We start from the raw sequence: 23,636 nt of genomic DNA on the forward strand, positions 1-23,636 counted from the left end.
AACAGGATGTTGCTCTGTCACGAAGAGAGAGAAAGAGAGAGAGAGAGAGAGAGAGAGAGAGAGAGAGAGAGAGAGAGAGAGAGAGAGAGAGAGAGAGAGAGAGAGAGAGAACGAGTGATGATGCAAAACTGTGTGTGCTAACTTACTGCGTGATTCTATAGAGGTGTGTGTGTGTGTGTGTGTGTGTGTGTGTGTGTGTGTGTGTGTGTGTGTGTGTGTGTGTGTGTGTGTGTGTGTGTGTGTGTGTGTGTGTGTGTGTGTGTGTGTGTGTGTTTCCAGTGCCGTCTCATTATCTCCTTCTACATAAACACAGGGGCACACACACTTACACACGCGTGCACTCTTACAAACACACACACACACACACACACACACACACGTCCTGTCCATTAGTATTCTTTCACACTTACTGGCCACCACCACCACCACCACCACTACCACTACTACCACCACCACCACGGACAACAACAGCATTAATAACACTAATCTTGATGTTTCCGTACGCCAAAATGTTGAATATTTCATTTCATAAACATACATACGAGTACTTGTCTCCCACGCTTCACGGAAAATTGTCTCCCTCTTTCCTTTCTTCCTTTCCTCCTTCCTTCCTTTATTCCTTCCCTCCTACCTTCCTTTCCCTCCTTCCTGCGTCTTTTCTTCCCCCGTTTTCCTTCCCTCTTTTCTTCCAGTCTCCCATTTCTACATCCTTAATTTCTGTTTTCTTTCTTTCTTTCTTTCTCACCTCTCCCCTTATCGTCCTTCCTTTACTTCTTTCTCTATCCGTTCTTCCTTCCCTATTTTTTTTCTCTCCTGCTTCCCCTTTTTCTCACCTCCGCAATTCTCCTTTCATCCTTCCTTCGTCACTTCTTCCTCCTCTGTTTATCTTCCCATCTCCTTTCCTCCTCTCCTTCCTGCATCTCTTCCTTCTCACCTCTCCCTTTTTCTTTTCCTCCTGAGTCCTTCTTCTGTTCCTTCTTCCTTCTTTTTTCCTCTCTCCTCCTTTCTTTACACCCTTCCTGCATCTTGTCTTCCTCACCTCTCTCCTTTCTTTTCTCCCCACCTTCCCGTCCTCCCCTCTCTCTTGTTTTCCTTTCATCCTGTCCTTTTTGTCTCACTTCCTGTAGTCTTTCTTTCCTTTTGTTTCCCTTTCCTCTCTTCTCCCTTTCCTTCTTCATGTCTTTTCCCTTACTTGAGCTTTTTTACCTACTCCCTCTCAAGCTTTTTTTTCCGCATTCTTCCCTTTCCAGTTTCTACTTTTCCTCTTCCTCGGTGCCTCATTTTACCTCTGCTGGCTGACAGGGCTCTGGCTGGGGTGGAGGTGGCAGGAACTGGATATCTTTAGGAGAAAGGACGAAGTTAATGAGTTTGTCACCGTGGCCCATGTAATAGTAATGAGTCCTGAGGTGAGGGGTACTGCCTCTCCTCTGCCTCTCCTTTGCCTCCGACGCTGCTGTGTGGTTTGTTGTGTTCGGGTTGGAATTAGGTGGTCGTGAGGGAACGTGCGGCTGAGGTGCTTAGATTGTTTGCTGTATCGTGTGGACTGTTAAGATTACTACTAACTTGAGAGAATGATGACAGTGGTGGTGTTTGTGAAAAAAAATAATGCTTCTGTTTACGCTTTGAAGGAGAACTTCTTTATTTTCTGTAATGTTTGGACTTGAGTCTGTTAGCTTAGGAAAGAATGGTGATAGTGGAGGTGTTTCTGAATGGAAGGTACTTGTATTTAATTAATCCCGTGTTTTGAAGATGTATTTGGTTTTCTGTAATTTAATCCCGTATTTTGGGCAGTACTTTATTTTTCTGTAACTTGTGGAATATTAGCTTGAGACTTAACTTAGGAAAAGTGATGATTGTGAAATGTTTTAAGGAAAGTGCTCCTGTTTAATCTCACGTTTTGAGGAAGTGCTTTATTTTCTTTGCCGTGTGAACTGTTAACTTGAATCTGTTTTAACTCGAGAGAAAGAACGATGATAGTTGAAATTTTGGAGAAAGAAAAAAAGTACTTTTGTTTTATCCCGTTTTTTTTTTCAGGTTTAGTTTCTCGTTTGTTTTGTTTACACAGAGTTTGCATTCGTTGATTTAATTAATTTACTTGTTGTTATTAAGTGGATGCTTGTGTTTTTTCTTTCTTCCTTTTTGGTGTCTCTTCAGTTTATTTCTTTTCATTGTTTTTTTTTGTGTGTTTTATTTTTCTCTCAACCTACCATATCCCTCACACACATACACCAACCCAAACACACACACACAACACACACACACACACACACATATGTAAATCACTTTCTCTGCCTTGCTCCTTATGCTCCCTGTGTGCACGTGCGATGAGATATGATCATGCTACCAGGTTTTAGGGTTCACGCTGTGGGGCTGGTGTTCTATATATAAGCCTTCTTTGTACATCCTGTGAGGTCCGCGCCGCCCCTAGTAGCCGAGAGGGGCAGTGAGCGTTTGGGTAGTGGTGGGTAAACTGAGTAAACTGTTCAGTGCGTCCATGGCTTGTGTTTAGGGAACGTGTAGCGTTGTAACGTGAGGTGGTTTTGTGATTGACTGCGTGGTGAGTGTTGGTGGTGGTGGTGGTGGTGGTGGTGGTGGTGGTGGTGGAGATGGTAGTGGGAGTAACAGCGGAGATAGCAGTAGCATTAGAAGTAGTAGCAGTTGTTATTGTCATTGTCGTCGTCGTCGTTGTTGTTGTCGTTGTTGTTGTTGTATAGTAGTAATAGTGATAATAATAGTAGTAGTAGTAGTAATAGTAGTAATTTCATTCCCTTCAGTACAATTCTGTCACAGTGACCTTCAATAACGTTTATCCAAAGCCCCGAAACAAACAGAATACCTATACGACACCAAATTGGCATCCCACAGTACGGGTATTCTCAGTAGTGGTAGTAGTAATAGTAGTAGTAGTAGTAGTAGTAGTAGTAGCAGAAGGGAGGGGTCGTTACTCGCTGTGTCAGTAAAAATAGAGACCACGTCCGCCCCTATTCTCCGTTTTCTTTCTTCCCTTGTGGTCTTTCCTCGGGGCGTCCTTCGTGCCCAGACTTGTGATGTGTGTGTGTGTGTGTGTGTGTGTGTGTGTGTGTGTGTGTGTGTGTGTGTGTGTGTGTGTGTGTTTCTATCTAATGCCCTTTTTCTTTCTATTTCACTAATGTTTTTATTTCTCTCTCTCTTTACAGGTAAGAGTTTCAAGAAGTAATTTCCTGCTGGATTTGCAGGTTAGTCTCGTAAATAACTGGTGCACCCATTCACTCAACCAATCACTCACTCACTCACTCATGAAGCAGCATACTTACTCCTTCACGAACCCAGAAGAAGCAGGAAGGAAGTGTAAAAGAGGCAAGCAGGTAACGTTTTATAGACAGGTAGGCAGCAAAGACTAAGAGGGTAGACAGGAAGGTATCAGGCAGGCACGGTGGCAGGCTGGCAGGTAGGCAGGCAGGCAGGAAAGCAGGTAGACAGGAAGATATCGTATATACGTATAGGCAGGAAGGTTAGATCAGCGCGCAGGCAGGCAGGCAGTCTTATAGTAGGCAAGCAGGAAAGTAGCTTACATAAGAAGGGAGGAAAGTTAGCGGGAAGATGGCGTATATATAGGCAAGTATATTGGAAGGTTAGCGGAAAGGCAAGCTTATGGTAGGCAAGCACGGCAGGTGAGTAGCGGGAAGGAAGGCAAGCAGGAATGTAGCGTAAATATGAAGGGAGGAATTTTAGCGCGCAGGCAGGCAGGGAGGCAAGCAGGAAGGGAGGCTCGCCGCTGCTGAGTTATTGTCGTCCTTCCGTGTTTTAAAGGAGAAACTTTACCACTCGCGTCCAGAGTTACGGGTCTCCGGGGAGGGAAGTTAGGCTCAAAATTTTTTTACGCCGAAATGGTTGGTGATAAGTTAGTGCGTCACGTTGTTGTGTTGGCTTAAGTACTTACTCCCTCGAGGTGACGTGTTGTACTGTACACAGAAGAAAGTGTTCTGTTTGACTGGTGGGCCTCGAAGTTTCTCAACTCTTACTTCTTTGGTGGTCTTTTTGTAACATTTAGTGAAGTGTAGACGTAGTTTCCATGGACAGACAGAGTAAAGAGGGAATAAAAGATTAATTTCATATTGTATAGGCACTAAAACCATTTAACGTGCTCTAGTACAAAAAAAAATTGAGTCTAAAAGATTGTAAGGGATTATAGAAAAAAAAATGTGTAGCAATGAAAGGGTTAAAATGTATTTGTGTGATCTAGTTTTCATCTGCAGCTTCCACTCGTGAAGCTGCAGTCACTATCCTGTAATCTTTATCTCTTCCTGAACCTTCACTCTCTCTCATCTTATCTTCTTTTCATATGTTCCTGTTGTATTTCAAGATTTACTCGTATAATTCGTTTTTACTTCGTATCTCTTCAAAACCTTCTCCACTTTCACCGTTCAAGATTTACTCGTATGATTTAGTCTCTATCTTGCTCCTCTATTGTATTATATTTAACTCTATAACTGCTGTGGTAGCTTTTCGATCTCGATGATACTAAATTTTGGTGCAAATTTATAGTTTAATTTCGGAAAGTATCACTGACAACAAGGAAGGAATGACTGTAGTTCTATTCACTTTCTGTATTTTGATTTATGTCAGGTCAAATTGTCTGAGGCGGCTTTGTCAGTATAACTACTCCTATTATCACTAGCAGTCAAGAGAGAGAGAGAGAGAGTAAGGAACATTATTACAGACCACACTCGTAAACATTATATACAACAATACCTCACTGATCATTTCTAGTAATAATTAAAGGAAGGAGGATAGAAATCGCAGGTAATAATGGGGATAATGACCAAATCACCGACAATTATAACGGGGAAAGACGCTAAGGACATGGACATGAACAGTGTGGGAGGAAGAAAGAAAAGAAGTGCGTGAAATTATGAATAACAACACTGACTGGAAATAAGTGCATTTTACAGTGCTCTTATCTTCCGCGCCTCGCTTCGTCCCGCCTCATGCTGTACAAAAGACAGCATGATCATGATTTCCAACCAGTGTGGAAGGAAAACAGACAAGAAGGTTCAATAATCAACAACAACAGCTCTAATTTGAATACTACATGTTGCTATGCCCTGCCTTCTCCTTGCCTCGACTCACACTACAAGAAAGCACTTTGGGAGTAAGAAAGCGGGCCACGAGCAATGATCAAAGATAACACGATCAGAAAGAATGTATTGCAGTGTTCGCCTTCCCCGCCCCGCCTCGTCTCACACTCTACAGAAAACTAGGAATTCAAAGCGCTGTGGGAGTAAGAAAGCAGGCCACCACCAATGATCAACAACAACAGCGATCAGAAATTAGTGTGTTGCTGTGTTGTGTTGCCTTCCCCGCCCCCGCCCCCTTCCCCTCACTGTCCCCGCGCCAGCAGACGACGGCCAGTTTATGCGATACTATAAATTGCAGATATTAATTGTTATGTTTGCGTTATTAGTTAAGGCTGTGTGAGGGACGCGGGTGTGGTGGGGGAGGGGACCATGCAGCGAGTGTCGTCCGCTGAGGCATAAAAATCATGTGTCATTACTATTATTGCGCGGCGGGACGGTAGCGAGCACGCGATGCGACTGAGAGAGAGAGAGAGAGAGAGAGAGAGAGAGAGAGAGAGAGAGAGAGAGAGAGAGAGAGAGAGAGAGAGAGAGAGAGATACATGATTAAAATATCGGCAAAAAGAGGGGAACAAAGAAAAATATAGAGGGAGAAAATATACTGTACTTATTGTGTTTTATGTCGCTACGAAATGAGATAAGTTTGATTACAGTCGTGTAGAGACGAAGGCTGAAGGAAATAAAAGGAAGGGGTGTGTCTGGGTGAATGTTAGCAGCGGTGGTGGTGATGGTAACAGTAGTGATAGTGGTAGTAGTAGTAGTAGTAGTAAGTATTAACGGGCCTAGTGTTCGCGTGAATGGTGTTAGTTGTATTTGTAATGGTGTTAATAGTTGTTATGTTGTGGAAGTAGTGGTGTTAAGGATATAATGAAAGTACTAGCAATGATAATAGTAGTATGATTGGTAGTTGTTTTTTTTGTAGTAGTAGTAGTAGCAGTAGTAGTAGTAGTACTAGTAGTAGTAGTAGTAGTAGTCATATTAGTAGTAGTCATATTAGTAGCAGTAGTAGTAGCATTAATAGTAGTAGCAACAGCAGTAGCAGCAGCAGCAACAGTAACAGGTAGCGGCTGTAATACCAACAATTACCCTTTGAAGTACTCAAGTTTGTGTCAGTATATGAATTTTCAGTAATAACTCCGTGTGTGTGTGTGTGTGTGTGTGTGTGTGTGCTCAAGTCCTCCGTACGCACACACGCGGCCTTCGGTATGTACGCAGGTTTTCTTCTGTACGCGTAGGTGAAGTAAATGTACACACACCTTCAGTAAAGATACAACTTTGTGTTTGATGAGGTCTTTTTTTCCTCTCCCTCTCTCTTTAATCTTCCCTGTCTGTTTATGAAGCGGCGGGAGTCGAGGTGGAGGGTAACTGTGTGTAAATATAATACCTAATAAAGCAAGGAGAGAGAGAGATGGACTGCAGTTACACTTGCTAGATATAGTTATGGACAGTGATAATAGATAGCTATAAAGAAGTATGTTACGTACGTTTCTTGCAGCTTACTTTGTTTTTAATGATCTTATAGAATTGAGAAGTGGCAAAGACGAAGCTAAATTACTTGCTATATACAAAAATACACAAACATAGTAATGGTGAGGAAATATTATTTGAGCACAAACAAGAATAAGGAGAGAAGAAATTGAGATGTTATTTCGAGAAAGACATGCGTTTTCATGAGAGAGAGAGAGAGAGAGAGAGAGAGAGAGAGAGAGAGAGAGAGAGAGGAGAGAGAGAGAGAGAGAGAGAGAGAGAGAGAGAGAGAGAGAGACCAAATACATGAAAATTTCGTTTATTACAAAAATGTTATGTCATTCGTCACGTTGTATTCCGCTTTTGCCTTTCTCCTTTATACTCCCTTTCGCTTCCTTCCTCCATTCATCGCTTCTCACCCCTTCCCTCATTCACTCACCTTCACTTCTTATACATCGTCATCCATCCATTTGGAATTTGTCGGGAATACATTACCTGTCGTATCTGTCTGTCTGTATGTTTGTCTATGTATCTATCTGTTTATCTATCCATTTATCTATCTCTACTCATCTTTCCCTATTACCCCTTTGATAATTTGCGCGTCAGCTATTCTCTTACTTTCCCTTCCTTTCCACTCTCCCCATTTATCAGCCCTTTTTTTATTACCCTTCACTCTCCCATCCACCGTCCCTCGTTTACGATTTCTTTTACTAACATACCTACGCACACTGTTCCACATACACTTACCTATACACACCTGCCCGTCCACAAATCTGTACCCGCCTATATATACAAATTTCACACTCTTACATACACCCCTGCACGCCTACACACCTCGTGACTCACTCAATGCTGTCAGTTGTCAAGAATTTTAATTATAAAGGCGTTTCAAGCCTCAGCATTGCACGGTCGCACTGAGCATCACACGAACTATTTTTTAATCTTTTTTTTTTTCTCTTCCTGAGAGCTTGGTCGGCCCTTTCTGAGTGAGTGAGTGAGTGTGTGTGTGTGTGTGTGTGTGTGTGTGTGTGTGTGTGTGTGTGTGTGTGTGTGTGTGTGTGTGTTTGTGTGTGTGTGTGTGTGTGTGTGTGTGTGTGTGTGTGTGTGTGTGTGTGTGTGTGTAAGTGATCGAGTGGTTCAAATCTTAAGACAGTGGTCACCCATCCAGGCACTGACCAGACCCAGCGTTGCTTAACTTCACTGATCAGATGAGAAACAGTATATTCTGTGTGCGTGTATGTTAGTAGCACCTGTTGGGCTTCGTGGATCTGTAGGTCCGTGGAAGCCTCACTCTGTTGGTCGAGCTCCCTTTTAGCAAAGACTTCTTATTGAAATGTACTGAAAAAAAGAAAAGTTTGTGTCCACAGGCAAGAGAAATATGAAAGGCGGTGAAAAGTTGCAGACATGTAGAGTTAGTAAATAAAAATCGAATTTCAACTGAAGAATTCCTAAAAGTTTAGTTCGTGAGTTTTCATTTTTCTCTCTCTAAACAATTCTGGACTTCGAAAAATTGAAAAAGAAAGAATAAGGGGCTGAGTGCTCAAAAGTTTTCCAGAGAAAGGAATAAAATAAATATAGAAAATGTAATCAAAGTAGTTCAATGGACTTTCAATAGGAGACTGGTGGAGCGGCGAGCCAGTGACATTACGTTGTGTAAGGTCAAGGAAGTATCGATCTAAACGTGACAGTAAAAAGCTGACTTTGCCTCGAGCGGGTGCTGAGGTTTGGTTGTCATTTTTCTGAGGCTTGTATAGTACAAAGCACTGTCGCCCTCAACCCAAAGTTTCTGCTAACAAAGGAAGATGGTATATTGAAAGACTTCTAATGGTTGTATTACGTCTTTCTCTTTTTTTTTTTTTTTTATTCATGCATTAGGGGCTCCGGGATAGGGCAACGAAAATAGGAGCAATGCATACTGAATGTGCTTTAATACCGAATTTGCCTCGTGTTGTAATGAAAGACAGGTTAATTTTATAAGGATATTTTACCTCTATACTAATTAATATCATGAACCATTTAGGACCTTACTTAATGACGAGTCAGCGCCTTATCACGATTACCGTTGACAGACTCTGTTGGAAGTTATTAGGGTTTTCAAGAGTCGTTTCATGATTTTTTAGTGGTAGTTTAACAAGGAATCTACACGTTTGACAGGCTGTTAGTGAAAGCTAATACGGTTTCCAAAAATGTTTTCAAGATTTTACCGTTAGTTGAACAAGAAATCTACGTACGTCTTCAGCAGGAATGAATTATCAAACCCCCTAATCACTTCTACTGTCTTTGAAAAATAAACACAGTGAAAAGCCAGATACGTGCCATTTAGATCTTGAGGCCTTCTTGTACCGTGGCATCCCAAACAGCCGTGTGTGTGTGTGTGTGTGTGTGTGTGTGTGTGTGTGTGTAGGCTCATCAAGATGCATTGGGGGGTAATTAAGAGACGATTAGGGTCACCGTGAAGCCCGCAAGACTGGTGGTTGGCGCGGGTGTTTGCGGAGTAAGGCCGGCTGTGTTGTGGTCACGGCCTGTGTACTGTGCTGGAGAAGAGGAGGAGGAGGAGGAAGAGGAGGAGAGGCTTTAGTATTACCCTTCCCCGCCACAGCTCTGCATACTTAACAAAAGATAGAGATTTTATCCCTAAATTGCCTTTCCTTTTTCCCTGATATCCGTTTGTTATACTTATTTTCTCTTTCCTTTCTCCTTCTCCTTTTTACCTTTCTGTTCTCTTCTTCGGTCTCTCTCAGCTATCCTCATTTCCCTCCTTTCTCCTTCGCTTTTTGCTCTTTTATTTCTCTCTCCTTCTTTCTCCATTCTCTCCTCATCCTCTGCCTCTGACCTTTATCACTACCCCTTCCCTCCTCCTTCCATTTATCCTTCCTTCCTTCCTTAGGCCGCCCATTGCAACTCCGCTCCCTCCCCGCCGGCCTCCACAGATGCCTCACTCAGTTTCAGAAGTGTTTGTCTCTGTGTGTATGTTTTTTTTTTCTTTTTTTTTTCTTGTTTGCTGTTGCTTTACCCAGATTATACTCATTGTCTTCATCATTTTTTTTCTTATTCCTCTTCCTCCTCCTCTTCCTCGAAAGATACTGTCTTCGTATTTATAGATCAACAAGTCTTGTTGTGTCTGTTCTGCCTATGTATTCTTATGTATTCCTCCTCCTCCTCCTCCTCCTCCTCCTACATTACTTTTTTTTTCTTTATGCCTCATCAGAACACTCATCGGTCAACATAATTCAATGCATTTTTTATTTATCCACAAATGTGTTGCTTGTGTTGCTTGTATTGCTTTCTGTAAGACGAGTGTTTAGATTGAGGGAGTGTCTTCAGAGATTTTGTTCTTTAAAATTATGTAATATGCGCAGATTGTACATAACAGTGGCTAAAATTTCCTTGTGTTGCTTTTCGCTTCGCCTGACCGTGTGATGCATGTAGTAATGATGAGAGTATTGCCGTGTGTGTGTGTGTGTGTGTGTGTGTGTGTGTGTGTGTGTGTGTGTGTGTGTGTGTGTGTGCTGGTAATGGCGGCGTGCATCTGGATCAGGCAGTGGACGTGCCGTGCGTGACGTGATGGCCGTGACGTGCTGGGGGGTAAGGGGGGGAGGGGGGCTGGGGGTGATGGAGGGCGAGGGGGCTATGGGTTGGGGGTTGTGAGTGGGTGTAACTGCACGTAAAAAGATGGCTTACTGGAATGGCCGTCTTAGCCTAGAGAAAACGAGGAATGGTGATTTCCCGCTGTCTGTCTGTCTGTCTGTCTGTCTGTCTGGCTGGCTGGCTGACTGGCTGGCTGGCTGGCTGTCTTGATGACTGGATGTGTGCCTGGCTTGCTGGATGACTGGTTCTTTGTCTGTCTGTCTGTCTGCCTGCCTACATCGCTGTCTGTCTATGTCTATCTGTCTGTCTGTCTGTCTGTCTGTCTGTCTGCCTCTGTCCGTCTGTCTGCCTGTTTGAATGAATGGATGTATGACTGAGTCTCTCTCTCTCTCTCTCTCTCTCTCTCTCTCTCTCTCTCTCTCTCTCTCTCTCTCTCTCTCTCTCTCTCTCTCTCTCTCTCTCTCTCTCTCTCTCTCTGACACACACTGCCACACGTCTTTACCTCACTATGCATTCATTACTCCCATTACGTTGCATCTAACTGTAATGCATACAAAATTTTTCCTTTATTTTTCCCCTTTCTTTTCATTTCACCACCTTTAGTCTTGTCACCAGTTCAGGGAAAACATTTCAGCCTTTTCCCTGGAAGTAAGAAAACAACATGCTCTTCATTACAGGATCATCTTTTCCTGGACTTTCATTGGACACTCTTGAGGTTTCGGCGCAGTTATCTCCCCTTTCCTGTCCCGCTCCCCTTCCACTAGCAAACTTTTATCTTATTTATGGAGAAAACGATTCATTCCTTCTTGTTTTTTTTTTTTTTTTTTTAGCATAAAATGTCACAGAAAAGTCAAGGTTTGGGTGAAGAAGGAGGCGTGGCTTCTTCCTTAGAGAGAGAGAGAGAGAGAGAGAGAGAGAGAGAGAGAGAGAGAGAGAGAGAGAGAGAGAGAGAGAGAGAGAGAGAGAGAGAGTGGGGGGGGAGCGGAGGGAAGGTAGGATAAAGGCACTGTGAGGCTAAAAGCTGTACAGTGTTCAAGTGAGAGAGAGCATTCGTCACCTGAAGAGAGAGAGAGAGAGAGAGAGAGAGAGAGAGAGAGAGAGAGAGAGAGAGAGAGAGAGAGAGAGTCAATATCGAGATGAGTTTCCCCAGGTACTGGTGTGGAAATTTGGAAGAGAAGGGGAGATGAGGAAAGCATTCGTGTGTGTGTGTGTGTGTGTGTACGTATATACCATTGTGTCCTTTATGTGTATTAAACTAACCAACTAACTATGTATACACCCTCAAATGTTTGTCTTCTGTCCCCTGTACTATAACCTGTTGTTGTTGTTTTTAGGTTCATTACTGTGTAGTTTTCCAATTAAAACTCCTTATGTTACAGTAAACTTATTTCTTGTTTCTCCCTTTTGTGTGTGTGTGTGTGTGTGTGTATTTGTAGAAGGTCATTGTTGGCTTTAATTTCAAAGGATATGAGAAAAAGTTAAGATCTGTTTTTGGAATTGTATGGGGAAGTTATGGCGTGTAAGAAGGAGATTAGGGGACTTCAGATTCTGTGATGGCTATGTAATGGTAGCTAGGGATTGTGGGAGAAATGGGAGAAGTCAGGGTCTGTGGATGGAATGACAGGAGGAGGAATGTCTGTGTGAGTGATAGGAGAGGTTTCTGTGAGTGGGGTGAGGGGAGAGAGAAGGGTATGGGTGAAAGGGATGGCAAAGGGAGGTGAGTTTCATGGATCGGATGGGAGATGAGGTCGGGTCTGTGAAAGGAATAGAAGTCGTAGGAAATTTTATGTATATGGAAAGGTTTATAGTAAAGGGGGATGTTTAGATATGTAAGAAGGATAGGAGGAGAGATTAAGTAAGTAGTAAGCTATGTAGTAAGCATCGGAAGGGAGGACTTAAGTATGTAGCAAGGATGGGAGCGGAGTTTAGGCCTGAAGAAGAGTTAGTAGAAGGGTTTAGATCTGTAGAAGGGATATGATGGAAGGTAAAGGACATGAGAAGAAAGTGAAGGAAGTTAAAAGGATTGATTGATATAGTTTAAAGATACAGCCATAGCTTATTCAGAAACGGCAATGTGGTGGCGAAGTAAGACGAACAGGAAGGAAGTCAGTGTTAGGAAAAGATCACTTAGGAAGGAAGGGATGAGTTGTGGTTAAAACTCTTATTTTCAAACATTCCACCGTTTCATCTCGATATCGTCAAACAAACTCAAGTGGAAGATATTAGGGTTTCCAAGGATGTTTTTATGAGTTTAGTGATGCCTTAACAAGGACTCTATATCTTCAATGGGAAAAGAAAAAAAAAACTCATAAGAACTTTACTAATCATCTCTGCACTACCTTCGAAAACACTCCTGATGAAAGAAAAAAGCGTTTAAAAATTTCTCTGTTTCCCACGGCTCTCCTTAATCATATACGACAATCAGACACTTCTATATATGCTCTATTCTTTAGATACCTCTTTGTTTCCTGTAAGTACTTGTAAACATTTTTGTACAGTACTTTTAGTGATGTAAACTGTTGTATATCCCAGTGAAAGGGTTAACAGCACGAGCTTTCAAGGATGTTTTAATTAGTCTAATGATGCTTCAACAAGTATTCTAAACCCTCAGTGAGGAGAAATACCCATGAGAACCTTACTACTTATCCCTGTGGTTGCTGAAAACAGTCCTGATTGGGAAATTCTAGTGAAAGATACTAAGACTTCCAAGGCTATTTTTATGACCAGTGATGTTTTAAGCTTTAACAAATACTTCACATCTCCAGTGGAAAAGAAAAAAAAAACACTCTTGAGAACCATAATAATAATCTCTTTGGCTTTTGAAAACAATCTTGATGAGGGAAGAAGATATTTAAGAACACGAGCCTGAGCAAGTCACGGGGAGGTGGGGAGGCGAAGTAAAAGGGAGAAGGTCACTCTTAAATTCCAGCAAGACTCTGCGGCGTGCCTCAGGAGGATGGGAAAGTTGATTATCTCGGCACCTTTTTGTGGGGACAGAGGGCCCGCCACGCCCCAATTACTGAAGGGGGAGGGGACGCAGGGCAGGGGAGAGGGGGAGTGAAGGGGAGGGGAGAGGGGAGTAAAGGGGGAGGGAGGGGAGTAAAGAAAGCGTAAAAGGGGAAGGCTGTCAGGTCAAGGGAGATTAAGTCTTGCTGTGAAGGAAGGAAGAAAGGAAGAAAGGAAGAAAGGAAGGGAGAAAGGAAGGAGCAACTATGGCTTTGTCCTTCCTTTTCCCTTCCCATGTTATCCTTTTTTTCCAGTCGTTTCTTCCCTAGTCACTCTTCCTGTTTCTCTTTTCTTCCCGTGCCAGTTCCCCATCCATTTCCTCCGTTCTTTTTTCCTGTTTTTCTTCCGTCTCCCTTCGTCTTTTCCAGTATTTATTCCTGTATCGCGTCCAAATCTTAGCACAGTATACTTTTAATTTCTTACGCTTTTACGCTGTGCTCTTAGGAGATTAAAAAGCGTGTGTGTGTGTGTGTGTGTGTGTGTGTGTGTCCGTCATTAAAATGCTGATAGAACTTTGTACATAAGCTGCGAGAGCCAAAACTCAACTTCACAACACAAACATTGTACAACTGGCGGAAAACATGAAATTATCTCGTAACATTCTGGCGGTGGTTGGCATCGGGCTGTTTTGTACTAATTAAGAATCAGAGCAAGGCTTCTGACCTCAGCGGCAGGGCGGGGGATGCACGGTGGGAGCAGGGAGGGAGCAAGGGTAGATGTTGGTTTAATCTCGCCCCGCCCTGCCACGCGAGGCCCTGTGACTGAAGGTTATGCTCGCTGGGGAGGTGTAGGATGCTGAGGGAGTGGTGATGGATGGAGAGGACAGGGGCTCAGGGACTCAGCGACGAGCACCGAGCGGGGAAGTGAGTGTGAAGTTTTCAGATGTCAAGGTGAAGCTTATCCTTTCACTTCCCAGCGGGTGAGTTTTAAGTCCTATTCCCGGAACAAGTTGATGGACTGACGCTCCACCTCCAGTCTGACGTGCTGGCCATGGTGATGCGGAGAAGTTCGAGAGACTTTGGCGCCTGAGGGACTGCCACTTATTTCTCCACTTGTGTCTGAGAAATCTGTGCAAGTCCAATGCTACTCACTGTAATTAATCTGAAGAGGCGTATGTGATGTAGTTGTCGTCGTCATCGTTGTCGTTGTCGTTGTCGTCATCTTTCTCCTCCTCCTCCTTCTCCTCCTCCTCCTCCTCCTCCTCCTCCTCCTCCTCCTCCTCCTCCTCCTCCTCCTCCTCCTCTTCCTCCAACTCCTCGTTCTCCTTTTCCTGGTGCGTGTGGAGGCTAAATCGTGACCTTGAAACAAGCTGCGTGACAGGCCTGGTCTCGCCCGTCATGTCACGCAGCCTGGCAGGGATCCCAGTGAGGCCATGGTGGCGAGTGATGGTTAGCGCGGCGCCTCGTGCAGGTTAACACGCTCAGAGTCACATGCTTGGCGGAATAACTCCTACAGGACTCTACTGTTTTTACTTAAGAATAACTGAATAACTGCGGGTGCTCGAGATCTGAAGAACACGATGGCCTTGTGGGGCGCCGTCACGTGAGGCCCCGGCAGCCCGAAGACTGGCCCGCCACCCCATCAGCCACGTGAGAGTTGAGTGGTTGTAGTTTTCCCTCTGCAAAGCGTTAAACTTTAGGTGGTGAAGAACTTAAGTGAAGTTTTTCATTTCGTGGTAATGGAAGAAAGTGAGGGGAGTGGTTGTGTAGTGGGTGTGGTGATGGGAGGAAGGATGGCGAAGGGAAGAAGATGGTGAGAGGAATGGAGCATCAATTTTCCCTGCTTCACACTTATCTCCTTCATGACCTGCCATTTGATACATTTTGATGCATTTTTTCTAACATTTGATATCACCGTCTCGCTTGGAGGACCGCTACGGAAGACTCCACATTATCTGGTCCATTCAGCGCATCAGACCAGGAGGGACACAGATGGTAGGTCCGTCACGGCGAAGCACAGGGCAAACCACCCGTCAGGTTCTCATGCGGAAATCCTTGAAATTCTGCACAACTAACTCTCGGAGACTGTGAGAATCAGCAGTGTCTTCCTCGAAAGAGAGAGAGAGAGAGAGAGAGAGAGAGAGAGAGAGAGAGAGAGAGAGAGAGAGAGAGAGAGAGAGAGAGAGAGAGAGAGAGAGAGAGAGAGAGAGAGAGAGAGAAAGAGAGAGAGAGATGAGAGAGAGAGAGAGAGAGAGAGAGAGAGAGAGAGAGAGAGAGAGAGAAAGAGAGAGAGAAAGAGAGAGAGAGAGAGAGAGAGGAGAGAGAGAGAGAGAGAGAGAGAGAGAGAGAGAGAGACCAAAATGCTAATATATGAAGAGATGCTATGATTGTGTTTATAAAAGGGAAGGTCTGGGTGTCTTTTCCATTGGTGTGTGTGTGTATATACTCGTATATAGTGAGACGAGAAGTGAAGACATGTAGAGGGTGTGGCAGAGTGAGTGAGTGTCCGGGGCAGCCAGGTGAGTAAGGGAGGCTTAGGATTGAGTCACTCATTGCTTGCTGACGTGTGTGTGTGTGTGTGTGTGTGTGTGTGTGTGTGTGTGTGTGTGTGTGTGTGTGTGTGTGTGTGTGTGTGTGTGTGTGTGTGTGTGTGTGTGCGCGCCTGACCTTGAATACGTGTGTGTGTGTGTGTGTGTGTGTGTGTGTGTTCGTACGGCCTAGTAAGGAGAAAAACTAGCCGTGCATGACTCCAAAAATAAACTTGGATACAAAAAATTATGAACATTAAAGGAACATATGAAATCGTCCACGCAGAGAGAGAGAGAGAGAGAGAGAGAGAGAGAGAGGAGAGAGAGAGAGCACAGGACGTTCAAACAATGGCAAGCAGTACACGCACGGCACGGAAATAATAGCCGGACGTCGGAAAATTCACGACCTTCAGAGCCTACAAATGACCGCCACATTTTTGCCCCGGATCCTCGGAGCAAACAGCGAGTGACGTGCGAGTCCGGCAGGCCGCTTACCTTGGGCTGCCGCTGGTGAGGGTGTCGTGACCCGGGGTGCGCTTGGCTGGGATTACACAAGGGGAAAATAAACGAGGAAAGGACGAGTAAAGAATAGAGATAGCGGGAATACACGTACAGTTAGCCAAAGAAGTGATGTAAAATTTGGGTTACGAAAGAGAAAAAAAATAAACTAGAATGGACAATTAAAAAAAATAGGAAGGGTGGAAATGTCTGAGAATCTGCATGCGTACAGTTGGGCAAAGAAGTGGAATAAAAATGGGATTACAAAATGGAAAGCATTGCGAGGGATATATAAGTAAAGAATGGCGAGGAAGGGAGTGTAGACACAGAGAGAGGGTGAAGGATGGCATAGGGAAGGGTGGGTGATGTAGTACTTAGGTTATGATAGGAAATATACGAGTATTTTAAAGAGCGATAACTAAAGGGGTAGGAAAAAAGGATGAATGATAACGGTGAGAAAGGAAAAGGAAGAACTCCTAAAACATAGATAACGAAAGGAAATGGAAAGGATAATAAAGGATAATTAAAGATCAATAACTGTGAGGAAAGAGAAAATGGAGTGATAGAAACCCAGAGGGAAAATAAGTATGGAAAGAGGAGGAGAAAGGGAAGACGAATAATATAGGAAAAACAGGCAGAAGAGAGGCAAGGAGTGGATGGAACGCATAAGGAGAACAAGAATAGGTCGAGTAGCGTCCCTAATGAAAGGTACGACTGAGGAAGGGCTGAAGAGACCAATCCTTTGACACATGCTGGCTTCCTTCGGCGGTGTGAACCAGTTTAAACCGCACAGCCTGGAGCAGGAAGAGGAGGAGGAGGAGTAGGAGGAGAGAAGAGAAGAGAGGGAGAGCGCGGCTGGCTGCTTGGTGGGCGAGGCAGGTCTTGGACGTCTCGCGTGGACTTGGTGGATCTCGAGGAAGAAGAAGGAAAAGAACTCGAAGTGAAGGTGAATTTTAAGTTCTTGTCCGGTTCTGTGGGCGTGGCGAGGTGGCGAGGTGACAACAGTGATGTGTGCAGTGATCGCCTCTAGGGACGCTGCCTCTTTTGCAGACAGCCTTGATGTTACGAAGGGGGAAAATTAAACGATTAATGTTGAAATGAAAGAGTAGAGAAAACCGGAATGTGGGAATGTACGTACACTTGAGTAAAAGAAACGATGTAAAATAGGTATCACGAAAGGGAACAGAAACTAGAAAAGGTCAGGTAAGGAAGGAAGAAAAACTGGGTTATACGTACAGCTAGCTAGAGAAGCGAAGAAAAAATTGGAATTAGGAAAGGGAAAAATAAACGAGAAATAGACAACTAAAGGATAAGTGGCATGAATGTGTTTTTTTTTTTTTTGTGTGTGTGTGTGTAGAAGGTGCACCTGCCAAAGAGCAATAAAAATGGAAGAAAAAAGGCCCACTGAGGTGCCAGTCCCCAAACAGAATAAAAAAAGATTATAAAAAATTTGAGGATAATCGTCTTGAAACCTCCTTCTTAAAAGAGTTCAAGTCATAGGAAGGAGGAAATACAGAAGCAGGCAGGGAGGTCCAGAGTTTACCAGAAAAGGGAGTGAATGTTTGAGAATACCGGTTAACACTTGCATTAGAAAGGTGGGCAGAAATAGGGGTGAGAGAAAGAAAAAAGTCTTGTGCAGCGAGGACGCGGGAGGAGGGGAGGCATGCAATTACTAAGATCAGAAGAGCAGTTAGCATGAAAATAGCGGTAGGAGATAGCAAGAGATGCAGCATTGTGGCAATGAGAAAGTGGGTGAAGACAGTCAGTCAGAGGAGAGGAGTTGATAAGAAAAATGCTTTCGATTCCATCCTGTGTAAAAAAGCAGTAGAAATAATGAAAGGAAATAGAAAGGATGGTAAAGTATGATTAAACATTAATAAATATGAGGAAAGAGAAAGTGGAATGATAGAAACACACAGGGGAAAATAAGTATGGAAAGAGGAGGAGGAGGAAGGGAAGACGTGTAATATAGGAGAACAGGAAGAAGAAGAAAGACAAGGAGAGGATGGAGCACATGAAGGGAACAAAAAAGGGTCAAGTAGCGTATCTAATGAAAAGTATGACTAAGAAAGTCCTAGAGACCAACCCTGGCTTCCCTCGACGGTATGAACCAGTTTGATCCACTTATCCTGGAAGAGAGGGAGTAGGAGGAGAGAGGGAGAGCGCGGCCGGCTGCTGTGTGGGCGGGGCAGGGTCTTGGAGCTTCTTGTATAGACTTGAATCCTGGAGAAGAAAAAGAACTCGAGGTGAAGGTGAATTTTAATTTCTTGTCCGGTTGTGTGGGCGTGGCGAGGTGACGAGGTGACAGCAGTGATGTGTGTAGTGACCGCCTCCAGGGACGCTGCCTCTCTTCCAGACAGCCTTGGACGGCGGCGGTAAAGGGCAGCGGTGGGAGCTTGAGAGGAGTGCTGGGTTTTTAGCTCCTGACTTTGGCGGGGACAAGGCTGCGAGAACAAGACCTGGAATGTGAAGCCCAGTAGGAAGGTGGGTTTTGCCTCTGAACTATGGAAGAAGAAGCAGCGATAGGACTGGGAAAAGTAAGATTTAGGTCTAGAATGAGGAAGTGGCAGAGTGAAGCCATTAGAGGATGAGGCTGGAGAAGAGTGTGATTCACTGAGATGAAAAGTGTGACCAGATTAGGATGAGGAAAAAAGAGGAATAGGAAAGCAAGAGTTAGGTCTGGAATGAGGGAGTGGGAGGGCGATACTAGAAGAGGATGAGTCAGGAAAAGTGTGTTTCATCTTGACTGGAAAGCATGGAAAGTGTGACGAGATGAAGATGATGAAAGGGAGGGTAGGAAAAGTAAGATTTCGATCTGGAATAAGGAAATGAGAGAGCGATTCCAGAAGATGAGGGATGGAAGGGTGTATATTTAGAAGCTCGACTGGAAAGGAAGAGAGGTTGTGATGAAGCAGTGATTGGCATAAGACTGGGAAGACGGGACTTACTTGTGTGATAGTCAGTAACAACAATAAAATAAATAAATAACACTGTTCATGTGTATACAAATTGGCAGGTAAGATGATAGCAGATACATGTAATGCAATAATACAATTCAGGACACTGCAAGAAACAATACATAGGAAAACAAGAGCTGGAACTGAGACTGAGGCAGAATGGTGGCGAACTGGGACACGGGACAGGGCGGAGCAAGGGCAGGGTGAAATGCAGATCCCATGTCGAAGTACAATGCATTACATCTACATCTCTCCCGTGTGTACAATATTCGCGGCACTTGTACGTCCTCGGTGTGTACGTGTGTGTGAAATTCATGAAGATATTCGTATTACTGTTGTGTCATGGAATGTGTAAATTGTGGTGGGGAGGAAGATAAATTGGTAATATTTATTCCTCAAAAATTGCAAGGTTTCTGGGAAATGGTACCGCAAAGTGACTCTGCCTCACCCTCAACCTCTGTCGGGGAGATGAAGGACGTAACATAGATTGAGGCTGGCGATTATTCCATACAAGTTATAAAATATTCACTCCTTTTTTGCATTTAATCTGTCCTGAAGGCTTTGTGTAGTGTTTATTCGTTCTTCTATACAAATTCTGTCTTAGCCTCAATCCTACCACGGGGAGATGAGGGACGCAACACAGGTTGAGGATGACGACAATTCCCTTCAAATTAAAAGCATACCCAGTCTTTCGACATCTAATCTATATGTTTTGTGTAGCGTTCATTCATTCTCCTACACAACTTCTGTTTTTTGCTTCAACCTTAGCTCGAGGAGGTGAGGGACTTAATCAAGGCCAAAGATGACGACAGTTGCCAGCAAATTATGAGAACATTCAATCTTCCGTTATCAAGTCCAGACTGAAGGTGGTATGTAGCGTTAATAGAACACCAATAGATCTCTGCAGGTGCCCGACAACGCCAGATGGATTGATTTAGCATGTTATTGTGCGGTCAGCGGTTATTAATTAAACTATAACTTTCCATCACTGTAATGAAAATATGTAGTTTTAAAAAGATCTATGCAAATGAAGTGGAGAAAAAAAGGTAATATTAACGTTCGTATGAAAATAAGTATGGCGAGTGACACGTTTCTTGGCAACGTATGATCTTGGTTCTTGCGTCGCCTGGAATTAATCAGTCAAGGGGACATGTCTTCTCAAGGGCCACCGCGTCACCATCATGCCCATCGAGACTCAAACGTTATATCCACATCTACTGTACTCTACTTAGACGACACCTTCATCGTGCAAGCGTGGTGGTGCTGCTAAGATGTATTGCTCCTGTAATTGTTTTTCCAGGAAGTTAATTGGCATCTTGATACTAATTCATCCTGTTCTGTTGATGACTGAATTCTGTTACAAATGTGTTATGTCTGTAAACGTTATTCTTTTAATTTTATTCTAATAGTTCACTGCTGATACCCCTGCTTCCTCCTCCTCCTCCTCCTCCTCCTCCTCACTCTGGTTTCATTAATCAAGAAAAAGAAGGCCCCTCCCTATTCGTTTAAAATTCCTCTGTATGCACTAATAATTAATGCACAAACACGGCAATGGTGGTAGTAGTAGTAGTAGTAGTAGTAGTATCATGATCATCATAATAGTCATCATTATCATCATCATAATCTTCATCAATATTAGCATCGCCATCACCATTATCGTCATTATCATCGCCGTCGCCTTCCCTTCAGACGACGCAACGAGGCAGCAGTGGCAGTCGGTCAGTCAGTCAGTCAGTCAGTCGGTCTGTCGGTGGGCGAGTCGGTGGGTCGTGAGTGGGTCGATGAATCATTAGTCATTTTCCAGGAACAGACGAGGACGAGGATGAAGTAGAGGGCGGTGTTAACGGCCACTCGAGGACACTCCACGACCCACTCCCTCATGAAGGCAACTCGCTTTAACTCGTTTCACCTTAACTCATTTCCACAACTCGCTCACTCGCCGTCACTCGTTTGCTACCCGCGCGTCGCCTCTCGCCGCGCTTCCCTCCGCTGGTTAAGAGCCACTCGTGCTTAATGACGTTGCCTCCCTCACACTCCATACATATTTTACTCGTCCTTGGTGAGAACTAATAAGCTTAATTAAAACTTGCCTTCGCTCAAATGGACTGGAATGGACTAGGATTACTGGTGGGTTTTCTTGTCTTGCCTTATTCTGTTGTGTCATTAGTTTTCATTTTTATTTTGTCATTTTTTTTTTTGGTTGGTATTTATTGCTGTCTTCTTCTTTTTCCTCCTCCTCCTCCTCCTCCTCTTCCTCCTCCTCTGTGACCTCAAATACGTACACCTCACAGTTCATAATTTATATTAGGACGTTGTTGAACATAATACAGTGCACTCAGTCACACTCATTCACTCACTCATTCTCTCACTCTTTCATTCACTGCATCTCTCACTCATTCAATCATTCACACACGCATTCACTCATTTATTCATATACCCATTCAAACTAATTGCCTTAAAGCTTGTCACTCGGAAGTTAGTCGCGTTCAGGAAACATATACAAGATTTTAGTCAGATAGGTAGATAATTTTCAGTATAAGTATATAAACCTGTGTTAAAAATAGAGACTTTAACGAGTAACTGCAAATAACTAAATGCATACGAATTAGTTAAAATAGATGGATGAATAGAAATAGAGTGAATTTTTATCATAAATCAAGAAAATAAAATGTGTCATGACCATCAGTTATATTAAAATATAGTGATGGAAAAATACATGCACATTCAAGCTTACCAACAATTTTTACGTGGAATAATGCAATGAAATGCTATACTGCGGTGTGAGGCAACCCCGCTCACCACACTTGTCTCCTCACGTGTCGCATTCCCCTCACAGCGACGCGCAGCACGAGGGACGCTGGCCGGGGACGATGGAGTCACGTCGCCACACTGACCCACATACACACGCCACGTAAAGGAAGATGATGGCTTGTGTCGCCTCACATTTACCCGTAATGCATTTGTGACCCTTACAAAGCACCAACTATATTTAACCATGCCGTGCCTGAGGGAGTCGCCTTGGCAGTGGTCCAGGCGTGACACACCGCGGAGGGGCAGTCCGGCACCGCTCCTCCCGCTCCAGGGAATCCCTCTGAAGCATCACGGCCGCGACGCACCGCTGCCTCATGCATGGGCTCCTACGTGGCGCTCCGGGACAGCTTGCCGCCACAATCCTCCCTACTCTCTGCATCATAATAGATAATAGTTATTTTGTCTGTTGATTTACTGACATGACAAAAATGAAAATATGATATACAAAAGAATACTTTATTATTTTCGTTTTTTTTTTTTCTATATCAATGTAATGCATGTTTATTTATCATTTCTCGAAATAATACTAAAACAACTTCCTTGTACGGGTAAAACGAATTATATCTAATCTAAATATAGCAAGAACTTGGTGTACACATAATCACACAAAACCCGCTGCTTGACAATCGTAATCTTTATTTACAATGTCACTATTTATTCAACCATCATTCATGCGCAGTGCAACACAATAATAGCAAAGAAATTCAGTAAACTGCAGATTTCAGCAACTCCTCCTCTCAGTTCCTCCCAGTCCCCTCCTCACATCCTGTTCTCCCCATACACAAGCTCCATTTCCCCGCTTCCTCCCCTCCTCGAAGTCACCCGCCTGTTAAGAACAACTAAAGGCCGGGATCGACTCAGATATCCGCCAGCCAATTGAGTCAGACGAACCGCCGGTCAGCTGAGCTTCGATGTCGCCCGATAGCCGATAACCGAGCGGCGTGTCGCGGCTAATGCTCACTGACCAATGGCTGGCCTTTCTTTTTTTTTTTTCGTCCCGTTAGGTGATATTGGCTTTTTTCCTCCTGTGCTGAAGGAAAGGGTTAAGGAGAAGGGTTTATGGTGGTGGTGGTGGCAGTGGTGGTGGTGAAAGTGGTGGTGGTGGTGGTGGTCTTTGTGTTCTCTTTTATCCATTGTTTCGTTAAATTTTACTTATGTGTTTTCTTTTTCTCTTTGCAGGTAAGACCAACATGACGTGATCTCCGTGTCAGTCTGGTAACGCTGAATTCAGGTACATGTTCATTCATCTCTTCAGCATTCACACACTAGTTTTATAAGATGGTGATGGTGGTGGTACTTGTAGAATAGTGGTGGTATCGGTGGTGGTGGTGGTGGTGGGGATGATGATGATGATGGTGGTAGTGTGTGTGTGTGTGTGTGTGTGTGTGTGTGTGTGTGTGTGTGTGTGTGTGTGTGTAGTGAAAAAAAATAGGAGAGAAAATGTAATGCATGTTGGAGATGTGCACTGAATCACGTAGGGTATTGAATGGTAAGATTGACCTCCATTGACTTGAAATGTACGTAAATTTTGTTCTACTCATACTGGTGGTAAACAGAGAGAACATATTTAAGCCAATGGACTTCTCACATATGAAGGAAAAGCATAAGCATATAAGTTTGTATAAGATTTTAAGAAGATATATTACTTACATAAACGAAACCTGGAAACACACACACACACACACACACACACACACACACACACAGGAAAAAAAAGCCTAAAGAAGC

General features: G+C 43.8%; 1 protein-coding gene across 11 annotated transcripts in view; it reads left to right on the forward strand.

The window, feature by feature from the left end:
- Positions 1 to 23,636, forward strand: part of LOC135093175 (sodium/potassium/calcium exchanger Nckx30C-like) — a 352,301-nt gene that overhangs the window by 94,537 nt on the left and 234,128 nt on the right. For 5 of the 11 annotated variants that reach the window (XR_010263241.1, XR_010263249.1, XR_010263243.1 and 2 more), the window contains one exon: positions 3,177 to 3,215. The gene's annotated coding sequence lies outside the window, so the exon portion shown is untranslated. Of the gene's footprint in view, positions 1 to 2,506; positions 2,558 to 3,176; positions 3,216 to 18,599; positions 18,625 to 23,087; positions 23,140 to 23,636 lie in introns of those variants that run through there. The other 6 variants (XR_010263240.1, XR_010263242.1, XR_010263244.1 and 3 more) reach the window with 5 other exon arrangements.

The sequence above is a fragment of the Scylla paramamosain genome, chromosome 42 (genome assembly GCF_035594125.1).
Source record: "Scylla paramamosain isolate STU-SP2022 chromosome 42, ASM3559412v1, whole genome shotgun sequence".
Classification (NCBI taxonomy): domain Eukaryota; kingdom Metazoa; phylum Arthropoda; class Malacostraca; order Decapoda; family Portunidae; genus Scylla; species Scylla paramamosain.